The 11,414-nt window shown below is 36.6% G+C and overlaps 1 long non-coding RNA gene across 1 annotated transcript in view; it reads right to left on the bottom strand.

Moving 5' to 3' along the window:
* LOC107595884 (uncharacterized) overlaps positions 1-7,479 on the bottom strand; it is a 9,365-nt gene extending 1,886 nt beyond the window's left edge. The window contains exons 1-2 of the long non-coding RNA XR_001610310.1: positions 7,169-7,479; positions 4,257-4,356 (exon numbers count right to left, since the gene is read on the bottom strand). This is a non-coding gene — a long non-coding RNA (uncharacterized lncRNA). The remainder of the gene's footprint in view (positions 1-4,256; positions 4,357-7,168) is intronic.
* Positions 7,480-11,414: the final 3,935 nt, after the last annotated feature.

The following is an 11,414-nucleotide window of genomic DNA, read 5'->3' as shown; positions in this document are numbered from 1 at the left end:
GTGTTTGCAGCACTACCATTATTTATTTTTTATAAATAAAAATCAGTTTTAAAAATGTAAAAATCAGTTTAATTGATTTTTATTTATAAAGTTGTATTTATTTTATTTAAATGTATATTTAAGTTTACATTTATGTTCCAACAAACTTGAAAAATTCTGCTTGATAAATGCTCTAAAACTTTTATGTAAATGATTGACAGTTTTTTTTTTATTACCGGTTTTATATATTTAATACTTGGTAAGTTTATTGATTTGTTTGGTTAACTTTGGATAAATATTTTATTTTAATACCGTGCAGTGCACAAAATTAAGATTCGAGAGATGGTTCAAGTCAGTGTTCAATAAATTATGATGTTAAGTTTAGAAATGTTGTGCATCCACTTATTATTAGTGTGACATTTTAGCATGCAAATGAAGGGGAAAACTTCAAGATATCGGCCCTAAAAATCGGCAGCACATATCGGCCATCGGCTGACCCTGACCTCTAAACATCGGCATCGGTTATAGAAAAACCCATATCGGTCGATCTCTACTACAGTGCACACTGAAATAACTGAAATTGGCAGCTAATCCTCGTCATACATGTCACGTGACAAATTACTCTGGTGCTGCAGAAAAGCAACAACCTGACAATCGTGATTGGCTGATCACAATAACATCACAAGGCTTTTACCAGCGATTATCCTGTGACTATTGTTCATAATTGATGGATTTTGCAACATTAAGTTATTGAACTGAGTTGAATCAACACTGAACTTTTCAGCAGAGCTGTTTATAGCTGAATTGATATTTTCTCATTTATGAACTTTACACAGCTATTGAACTGAATCAACATTCAATTGAATGACACTATTGTCATAGAGCTGCTTTACAGAAGAATTTTAATTTGCCTCAGATAGAACTGCTTCGAAACAATCTCTATTGTATAAGTGCTATAAAAACTTGACCTGACTCCTGAGCTGTGACGTCAAGCCAGATGATATGAAAAAAAGGCATTTTCACACTTTTACTTAAATAAATATATAAACTATTATATAAATAAAACAATCAGACATTAGTACAACATCTAATATAATGCCATTTACTTTTGAATGGTCGTCAATGGAGAAAGATGCATTTTGGGTACTTTGTAGCAAACTACATATAGTATCTACAAGCTATATAAATTTAATATTTTGAGTTGCATCTGTAAAATAATTTTGAGCACAAAACATTTTTCCATATTTTACTTAAATGTAATTTAATTTAACTAAAAACTGAGAAACTACAGACAATTTTCAATATTAATTCATATTTGACAGGAAAGAAAGGGAATATTCTATGTACAGGTGCATTATAAAGCCACTTTATTTATTTATTTTTTGTGGCAAAGGAGGGAGTGTATGCTGTGTACTGTATGTCAGTGGTTCTCAAACCTGTTCTGGAGTACCCCCAGCCCTACACATTTTGTATGTCTCCCTCATCTATCACACCTGATTCAACTCATCAGCTCATTGGTGGAGACTGCAAGACCTGAAGTGGGTGTGTCAGATATAGGGAGCCATACAAAATGTGCAGTGCTGGGGGTACTTCATGGAGAGGTTTGAGAACCACTGCTGTATGTGAACAGATATGTGCGTGCATGTGTGTGTTAAGTAAGTGAGAGGACTGGGCATGAAGTTACGCCCCATAGTCCTGTTCCCACAGCTGGGTTGGGCCAGGCAGGGAGGATAAAACAAGAACCACAAAAGCCCTCAGGAATGCACTTCCACTAGGACTGTGAAACAAATCTGTTTCATTCAGACATCAGTGAAATGTGCATTCATTCGAATGCATGAATTTCTGAAATTAATGCACTGAGGATGCAAATCATCCTAGAAAAATATTAATAAAAAAGTCAAGCAATGTCGCAATGCAACATATTGTACAACATAACAGTAAGAATTTAAGAATTTATCTCAGCTGTCTGCAATAACCAAACCCAATGTACTGAATGTTTTAAAAATAGAGCATTTTGAGGCAGCAGCAAATAGAAATCATCTAAAGCTGTTTTGCCAGTGGTGTCTGAAAAATATATATAAAATAAATCTAAGCATATCCTGGCAACCACAGAACACAGAATGAAGAGAAGACCTTGGCATTTCTCTTCACATACCTCATTTCATTCAAAGCTGTCCATCTCCATCCCCTATCTGGGAAGGAATTAGCTTCCAAGACCGTTTCATTGTTTCCCACACACGCATTGTGAGCTTAATAACGCGTGGGTGTAGTTTCGATCAGTCAGGTAGGTCAGGTTTCTGTTAACGTGACTGCATACCTTTGAGCCATATCGGCACACACAATGATCTGTGGAATTCTTGGCATGCCCAACATAGTCGCAAAGACAGCAGTTTAGAGAGCAAACAGCGCTGACCCCTTTGTTTCAATCTGGTTTTTGCATTTGTGCAGCAAGTCACAGGTCAAAGTGTTCAGGATTCACACACTGCTAAAGCGCTCAATATTAAGGCAGTTCTTTCGTTCATTATCTCTTCAATTTGTACAAACGTGGATACGAGAATGTATGGAGCACACGACCGATCTCTGGTTTGAATGTGTGTATGCTGAGACCACCACCTGGTATTCTTATAATATTTAATAATATGGTGGAAACAGTTCTGCAGATGCTCAGTTCTTGATGTTAAACCATTACACAAATAATGTCTGCCATACAATTTTTGGTTAATTAGTATTCAAGCTGCTGCCATTGCTTTCTACAACTATTTCTGTAATTTCAAATGCCTGAAATATGCATTTCAAATGTGTCCCCATTTAGCTAGAAATAATTTATACTTGTCACGGTTGCCTTCTGTGGCGAAACGAAGAACGAGGAGACGTGGGATAAACTCAAAGTAAACAGTGTTGCCAACTGCTTTCAATTTAAAGTAGCTAAAACTGGTAGCTAAATGTCACTAGATTACATCACAATGGCAAATTCACTGATCTATACAAAGATGAGAACTTAGATAAGGTTTGTCCAAGAAGTTGCAATATTTGTCCCTAAACTTTTGAAAAAAGTCTCAAAAGCTAAATTGGCAACACTGAAAGTAAATGTCTTTAATCATCCAAGACGGGTAAATAAAACAAGGCAAGCAGGGACACACAAGAAACACAACATTGACGTTCAATACCAGACAAACTCAAATAACACAGACAGGAACTTAAGTACATGGGGTAATTGACAAGACACACCTGGGAGCAATCAACAATCAAATGCAGGGGAAAACCAAATAAACAAACTATAATGAGGACAGGAACATAACCAAATAAGGGCATACATAAACAGGAGGCAGGAACAGAGGGAAATCAAAACAAAAACAGACCATAAATGTGACAATACTGGCATCGTCTGTGAAATGTTATTTTTTGCACTGTTCTTGACGACAAAAACTGTAATCAGCTAATTTGACTGATGCCACAATGACTTAAGCTTACTTTTCATTGATTATGAGAGACAATAGACTCAATGTCATTATTCCCAAAAGTTAGTCATGAACTGCAGATGCAGATTCATATGTTCAGATGGGTTGAAATATTTCAACTCGTATGACTACACAGTACGTGACCATCAGGATGTGATGTAGCCTATTCTAATCAGTTTTGTGCGCAAGGTGAAAATTATCCAAAAAAAAATGAAAAACTGAAAACACACTACTTGTTTCTTCTGTAGAGTCTAACATTATAAATATTTAAGTTGCTTAAAAATGCAGCTTTAGGCAAAAAGTATTGGTGGTCATTTGATTTATAGCTATTAATTTATTCTTCATTCATTCCACCATGGTCAATAAGAGGAGGAAAATGCCTTTCAGTCCTGTTTCTGTATTGGAAACGAAAACCGAAACACCACAGGTCTGTTTGGATAAATTGTCAGCTTCACAAACAAATTAATCGTTTATTAAAAATGCCACTAGGGGGCGAATTGCGACGGTCGCATTCTGAGGTAATTTGGCAATAAGTGATAATGAAGTAGCGGAAACTTTGACTTCTCCAGCAACAGCTGCCAAGGTTCCTCGTCTTTTGGTTGCTTTCAATTCCTGTTACCAGAGGCCAAAGAAAATAAAAGCTAAGTGAAATCTAATCAACTGTCATTGAAGCAGAATCAGTCTGAATGTGTGCAGAGCTTTTCTACAGCTGCTGATGTCCCTGACAGAGAGGAATAGATAGAGTGCCCTTCATGCTAACAATGCACACCATCTGCCTATTCTCTTCCACTGTGAGCGTGAAGATGTCATACACTTCACCTAAAGACACAGCTGAGGGAGATGGTCAGCATCCAGCAGCTCTCATTTCATGCCACACTCTTGCAGCAATGCTCACTTTCACCGTCATGCTGTCATCCACCTGGAGAAGGAAGATATTTTACAGAGGGAAGAAATAAATAGAAGTTTGGAAAATAATATGCAGAGAATGATGCCAAAATGTCCTGCGCTCTCTTTTACTGCATGAATTGGAATGAGAAGGCATGAAATAAGATGGGAAGGGTTGCATGCAGTGGTAAAACAGCATGCAAAGAAATACCAGAAAAGGGTTTTTAAATTTCGTCAAGGATCATGAAAACAAGATGCAAAATGTGCATCATGACTACAGTAAAAGAGTTTATTCAAATATACTGCTGACAAAAATTTGATGAGAAAATAATGAAAAATATTAGCATGGTTTTTAAGAGGAATACCTAAATTTCAAATAATCCAATCATAGTCAATAATGTTAGGGATTGGCATTAAAATTCTTAGCATTGTATTACAATAAAGTACTCATTATATTATGTTTATAATGTTATATAATGTTTTTGTTAAATTATTATGTTTTAAAAGCATTTTTAAATATTTGGTTTAAGTTTGTTCTCAGGCTAAGATTAGATGCCATTTTAGTCTGAATAAACTTAACTGAAATGAATCCATTTTCAATCATTATGAAATATTGACTCAATTTTCATGATATTTTTGTTATTGTTTTATAGATAAACAAAAATCTGTGTAAAAAAGAACACTGCTCTTACATTTGCAAGGGAATGGGATAGATGAAGAATAATCCATTCTTCCAAATTCTCCCTGCATCTGCAGTGCTCAAAATGATCATGTTTCCATTAATTAGCCATTGATTGCACGGAGAGGGTTCATTTCCTATTGTGCCCTATTGCTTGACTCTGAAGATGTTCATTATTAACCTCCTATACAGGTGGCTCACATCCCTCACCCCTTAACTGTGAAATCTTCAGTTGTAACACCATCATGCTAATTCAGTTGGTTTACAGTAGGGCTGTGCAATTAATCACATGCGATTGTCATGCGCATCTCGTCAGTAAAGCCGGTTCCGTGATTGGTAGTAAATCTCCATCACCTGCTTTCAGATGGAGCGGCATTTAATACACAGAGCTGTAGTTCACCGACAAGCTAGGCGATATCGTGTTCATACTCAAATGCGCTTCATCTGCAATTATGAACGCGATATTGCCTAATTGTCAGTGAACTACGGCTCTGTGTAGTGAATGCCGCTCAATCTGAAAGCAGGAAATCACGGGACCGGCTTTACTGACGAGATGCGCATGACAATTGCATGCGATTAATTGCACAGCCCTAGTTTACAGGCTAATTCAGTATATTTATTAACAAATATTGACATTCCACCTGAATTAAGTCTGTACTCCAATATCAGATGGCGCTCCATAAACGTGGTACATTGAGAATTCCGGAAAGCATTCTCAGAGAGAAACTCTTTTACATTTATGTCTCTTTGAGTGGGTTCATCAAGAAAGCACACAAAAGACAGCGAGCTCAGTGTCTCGGTAAAGCAATCTCCCCATTGTTCACTGCAGAAAAAGCTTCCAGACCCAAGTCGCCTCTTCTCTGCCTCTCTTACTCTTGCATTCAGCCTAACTATCTGTGGCAGTGATTGAATCGCTCTGTCCTTTGCTGCGAGGGCCCTACCTTATTTAATCCTTTACGTGGCAGGTCACTCTGTGAGCGGATGCTGTGTAAACAGTGCGGACCCTTGATGTGGGGGCTCTAGGGTAAGAGAGCAAGGGCAGAGGGTTATGGAGTCTCCTGGCTTGGGAACAATGGGCCTTTAGAATGTAGGGGCAATGGTGCACTGACCCTTAGCAAATAAGAATCATGTTCTGACATTCCAGCCTTGATTGGCACTTTGAGCTTGAAAAAAAAATCTCAAAGGAACACAGGAAATGCTACTTGTGTAATTGGTTATATATTAGCGCTGCATTCTCCTAATTTAAAGGATGGGAAATTCCTGGGTGACAAATGGAAGAGACTGTGGCATTCCAAAGGTTGAGGTTAGCCGGAGAAAAGACCAAGATTAAACCTGGGGGCCGTGGCAAGGAGATAACTACCCTAACACCACTTGCAGATAAATTATCTTCCTATCTTGTTCTCTTTCTCTTTTTCATTCTTTAATCCATCCCGTTCCAGAGTTTCTGTGACTGAAATCTTTTGGCTCACGAGTATGGAACAGTAATCGCACGAGCGGCATGTATTAGCACACATATCAGAGGTAGGGATGGCCAAGAGATCACACCAATAATCGGTCAAACTGAAATTTATACATCTGTGCTTGAACGTATCAAAAACTGGCTGAATTTTTGATTTTGCAATTGGTTAAGGAAGTACCTTACTTTAAAACAGCTAGATGGATCCTAAAAATGTGTGGTTACTTACATTTGTAATTTTTCAAGCAAAAGAAAGAAGGACCAGATGGAACAAAATATGATAAATAACCAGTGGCGTACCGTGGGGTTTCAGTCAGGGCCTTCAGTAAGCACCTGTAAACTGCATACCCCTATACATCTATCTTACACATCTCTGTAACAGCTAACGCAGCCATATGCATATAATTTGCATATTATGCCAAACATAGGCTCTCAACAACAACGACAGCTGATCAACAATTTCAACAGTAGGCTAGATTAGGGTGGGTTAAATGCAGAGTAAATTTCCCTACATGGATCAGTAAAAGTAATCCACCAATACACGGGTCACTATGCACATTCACGTCACTCTTAAATGACGACACGCCCACAGCAGCAAAAGTGTACAAATGCTGGACATCCACACACCACGCCACAGTATTATCAACGCACCACGTACACCTCCATAACACTGTGCATGATACAATACTCGTCAAACAATAAAGCACTCACCTGTCACTTGTAAAGAAAGTCCATGCGTCTGTCATTCCATGTCCCTTTACTCGTATTAAAAAGTAAACATGGCCAAATAACTTCTTGTGCTTGGTGCTAGCTGTTAGCCATTCATAGTTGTAATCTTTGAAATAGCGCACAAAACCTTTGTTAGCTCATTCAGTTTGGGGGTAGGTCTTCCTTTCTCAGTTATTCCTCTTTTGTCTGCGAAAGAGCGCCTTAAAAAAAGCATTTTTAGTAGATCGGCAACAAGAACTGGTGTAGGCGCCGGCGCCGACTGCGGCTGTCATTTTATTTTTCTTCTTCTTCCGTTTTTTTGGTGTGTTACATCCTGTGTGCATATCGCCACCTACTTTTGCTGTTCTTCTTCTTCTTTTGGTTTTATGGCGGGTTGCGAACCAACTTCATATGTGCATACCGCCACCTACTGTGATGGAGTGTGAAGACAATGTACCATTTCTCACCTAAATCTTAAATTCTGTTCATTATTCCACAATTCTTAAGAAATCTCATGATTGCACTTATTTGTTTTCCTGCATTTGGACCATTATTCAGAATACTACTTCATGAAAATTCTTTAACTCCTAAGGATTGTAATTCATCTTTAAGTCTATCCCTTTCTCTTTCATATGCTGTACATATCATCATAACGTGCTCCACTGATTCCTCTGTTAAACAAACATTACAAAGACCAGTATTGTGTTTCCCTATAATGTATAGTGTTTGGTTAAGATTTGAATGTCCTGTTCGTATATGTGTTCAAATGACTTGTTCCCTTCTACTTATGTTATGAATTATTTTTCTTCTCTTTATACTCCTTTGTACTTTGTGATAATGCCTACCTGTTTGACATGAGTCCCAGTATATCTGCCATACAATATTGCATGCATTTAATATGAACTGTTTCCCTTCTATTCTACTGAGTGCAATATTTATACTTGGATCATCCATATTTAAGGATTCTTTAGCCATTTTATCTACCTCTTCATTACCTTGAATTCCCACATGTGCAGGAATACTTTTGCTGTTATGCAGTCATGGTTTATTTATAAGCTATTTCTTCCTTGTTTTTGCTTTTCCTGTTCTTACACACGTATATACACAAATATTCCTACTTAAATAATTATTAGATGCTCCATCCCATTCCTTCTCCCCAGGCTCCACCTGGCGCTGCATGTTCAGCTCCTCCAGACTAAATCCGTGATCTCCTAAAGATCCAGAATAGAATAGAGCATCCGCATTCTATATTTAAATCCTTTCACTTAACCCAGTAGTATATATGTATTTTATTAATATCCTGTATTCTTCTCTATCTCTGTTAAACTCATATCCTATTAAGTATTCCAAATCCTTATTTACCTTACCTTTTTTGTTTAAATATGATATTAACTCCTTTCTTTCTTCATCATACCTTGTACAATTATATATTACATGCTCCACTGTTTCTTTCTCCCCACAATTCCCACATAGACCAGTAGCATGTATTCCAGTTATGAACAGTGAAGCGTTCAATCCCGAGTGTCCAAGTCTCATCCTAGTTATTATAACCTCTTCTTTTCTATTTCTAACACTTCCTTTAGTATTAACCTTTTTTTATATTATGTAAATGACTTCCCTTATTATCTGTATTCCATTCTTTAATAATATTTTCCTTAATGATAGTTTTAATTTCACCTTTACTTAAAGGAACATTAAAATCTATTACTTCTCTTTTTAAAGCATTTTTTCTGTCATTTTCTTTTAGTTCAATTTCACTTTCATACCTTGGAAATTCCCAACTAAGCGCTGGGGGTAGCACCGAGCAAGTAGCTAGACCCAGAGGGCATGCTGTCATTGAACGTCAAAATTTGATTGGCTGATGATTCTGTCACTAATGCTCGTTACAAATCAGATGTGACGTCTTTGAACAAAAGGGTAGCACTATCTGTAGTGCTGGCCACAGACTTTTTTTATGTAGGATATTCCAGTTCAACTGCAACGAAACTAATCATAGGCCATTTTGTGGACATTACACAAGTATAAATACCTAAATAATAATAATAGTAAAAAAACATTTTTCACACAATTTTTTTTTATAGGGCCAGCAGAGAAGGCTTTAACTCCTAAGGATTGTAATTCATCTTTAAGTCTATCCCTTTCTCTTTCATATGCTGTACATATCATCATAACCTGCTCCACTGATTCCTCTGTTAAACAAACATTACAAAGACCAGTATTGTGTTTCCCTATAATGTATAGTGTTTGGTTAAGATTTGAATGTCCTGTTCGTATATGTGTTCAAATGACTTGTTCCCTTCTACTTATGTTATGAATTATTTTTCTTCTCTTTATACTCCTTTGTACTTTGTGATAATGCCTACCTGTTTGACATGAGTCCCAGTATATCTGCCATACAATATTGCATGCATTTAATATTAACTGTTTTCCTTCTATTCTGCTGAGTGCAATATTTATACTTGGATCATCCATATTTAAGGATTCTTTAGCCATTTTATCTACCTCTTCATTACCTTGAATTCCCACATGTGCAGGAATACTTTTGCTGTTATGCAGTCATGGTTTATTTATAAGCTATTTCTTCCTTGTTTTTGCTTTTCCTGTTCTTACACACGTATATACACAAATATTCCTACTTAAATAATTATTAGATGCTCCATCCCATTCCTTCTCCCCAGGCTCCACCTGGCGCTGCATGTTCAGCTCCTCCAGACTAAATCCGTGATCTCCTAAAGATCCAGAATAGAATAGAGCATCCGCATTCTATATTTAAATCCTTTCACTTAACCCAGTAGTATATATGTATTTTATTAATATCCTGTATTCTTCTCTATCTCTGTTAAACTCATATCCTATTAAGTATTCCAAATCCTTATTTACCTTACCTTTTTTGTTTAAATATGATATTAACTCCTTTCTTTCTTCATCATACCTTGTACAATTATATATTACATGCTCCACTGTTTCTTTCTCCCCACAATTCCCACATAGACCAGTAGCATGTATTCCAGTTATGAACAGTGAAGCGTTCAATCCCGAGTGTCCAAGTCTCATCCTAGTTATTATAACCTCTTCTTTTCTATTTCTAACACTTCCTTTAGTATTAACCTTTTTTTATATTATGTAAATGACTTCCCTTATTATCTGTATTCCATTCTTTAATAATATTTTCCTTAATGATAGTTTTAATTTCACCTTTACTTAAAGGAACATTAAAATCTATTACTTCTCTTTTTAAAGCATTTTTTCTGTCATTTTCTTTTAGTTCAATTTCACTTTCATACCTTGGAAATTCCCAACTAAGCGCTGGGGGTAGCACCGAGCAAGTAGCTAGACCCAGAGGGCATGCTGTCATTGAACGTCAAAATTTGATTGGCTGATGATTCTGTCACTAATGCTCGTTACAAATCAGATGTGACGTCTTTGAACAAAAGGGTAGCACTATCTGTAGTGCTGGCCACAGACTTTTTTTATGTAGGATATTCCAGTTCAACTGCAACGAAACTAATCATAGGCCATTTTGTGGACATTACACAAGTATAAATACCTAAATAATAATAATAGTAAAAAAACATTTTTCACACAATTTTTTTTTATAGGGCCAGCAGAGAAGGCCCTGCTGGCCCTAACGGCCCACCACTGTAAACAACACAGAAATAATTACAACAAAATAAACATACCAAAATATACTGCCGGCTAGCAAATGAAAAACCCGAAATAACTGTTTTTCAAATAGCCTCATTTTATAGTATTGAAATGTAGAGTTAAACAAAACTGGTTAAGTCGACATTGCCTGGATGAAATTTTTGCAAAATTTGCAAAGAGAAATTACTTCAGCACTGGAAGTACATCATGTGAAATTATGTCTCCCAATCTCCCAATTGCCACTGAAATAACTGGATTACACTAGCGGAATTTTGCTAATCAATGGTAAATGTGACTGCACCTTAACTGAAGGTAATATAAAAATGTTGTCTAAATAAAACAAAACAAAATCAATAAAACCAATAGTCTGAAATGCTACAAATGAATTTAAACATCACCATATTATAATGTATAGAAAAGTGGATATTATAATTTTTTTGTCAGAAAACACAATGACAAATCAGACAAACCGGAAAAGGTAGGTATAGTTTGAGACAGCGCCATTGGTTTGGGATTACTCACGGCTGACTGGACGAGACATCTGTCAATCAACTTATACAGGGATGAACCAGCCGAAGAACAGCAGAGTCATGGTAGAAAGTTC

Source organism: Sinocyclocheilus grahami, unplaced genomic scaffold, assembly GCF_001515645.1.
Source record: "Sinocyclocheilus grahami isolate Dianchi unplaced genomic scaffold, SAMN03320097.WGS_v1.1 scaffold209.1, whole genome shotgun sequence".
Classification (NCBI taxonomy): Eukaryota; Metazoa; Chordata; class Actinopteri; order Cypriniformes; family Cyprinidae; genus Sinocyclocheilus; species Sinocyclocheilus grahami.
The sequence above is the reverse complement of the archived record's forward strand: the minus strand, read 5'-3'. Positions and strand labels throughout refer to the sequence as shown.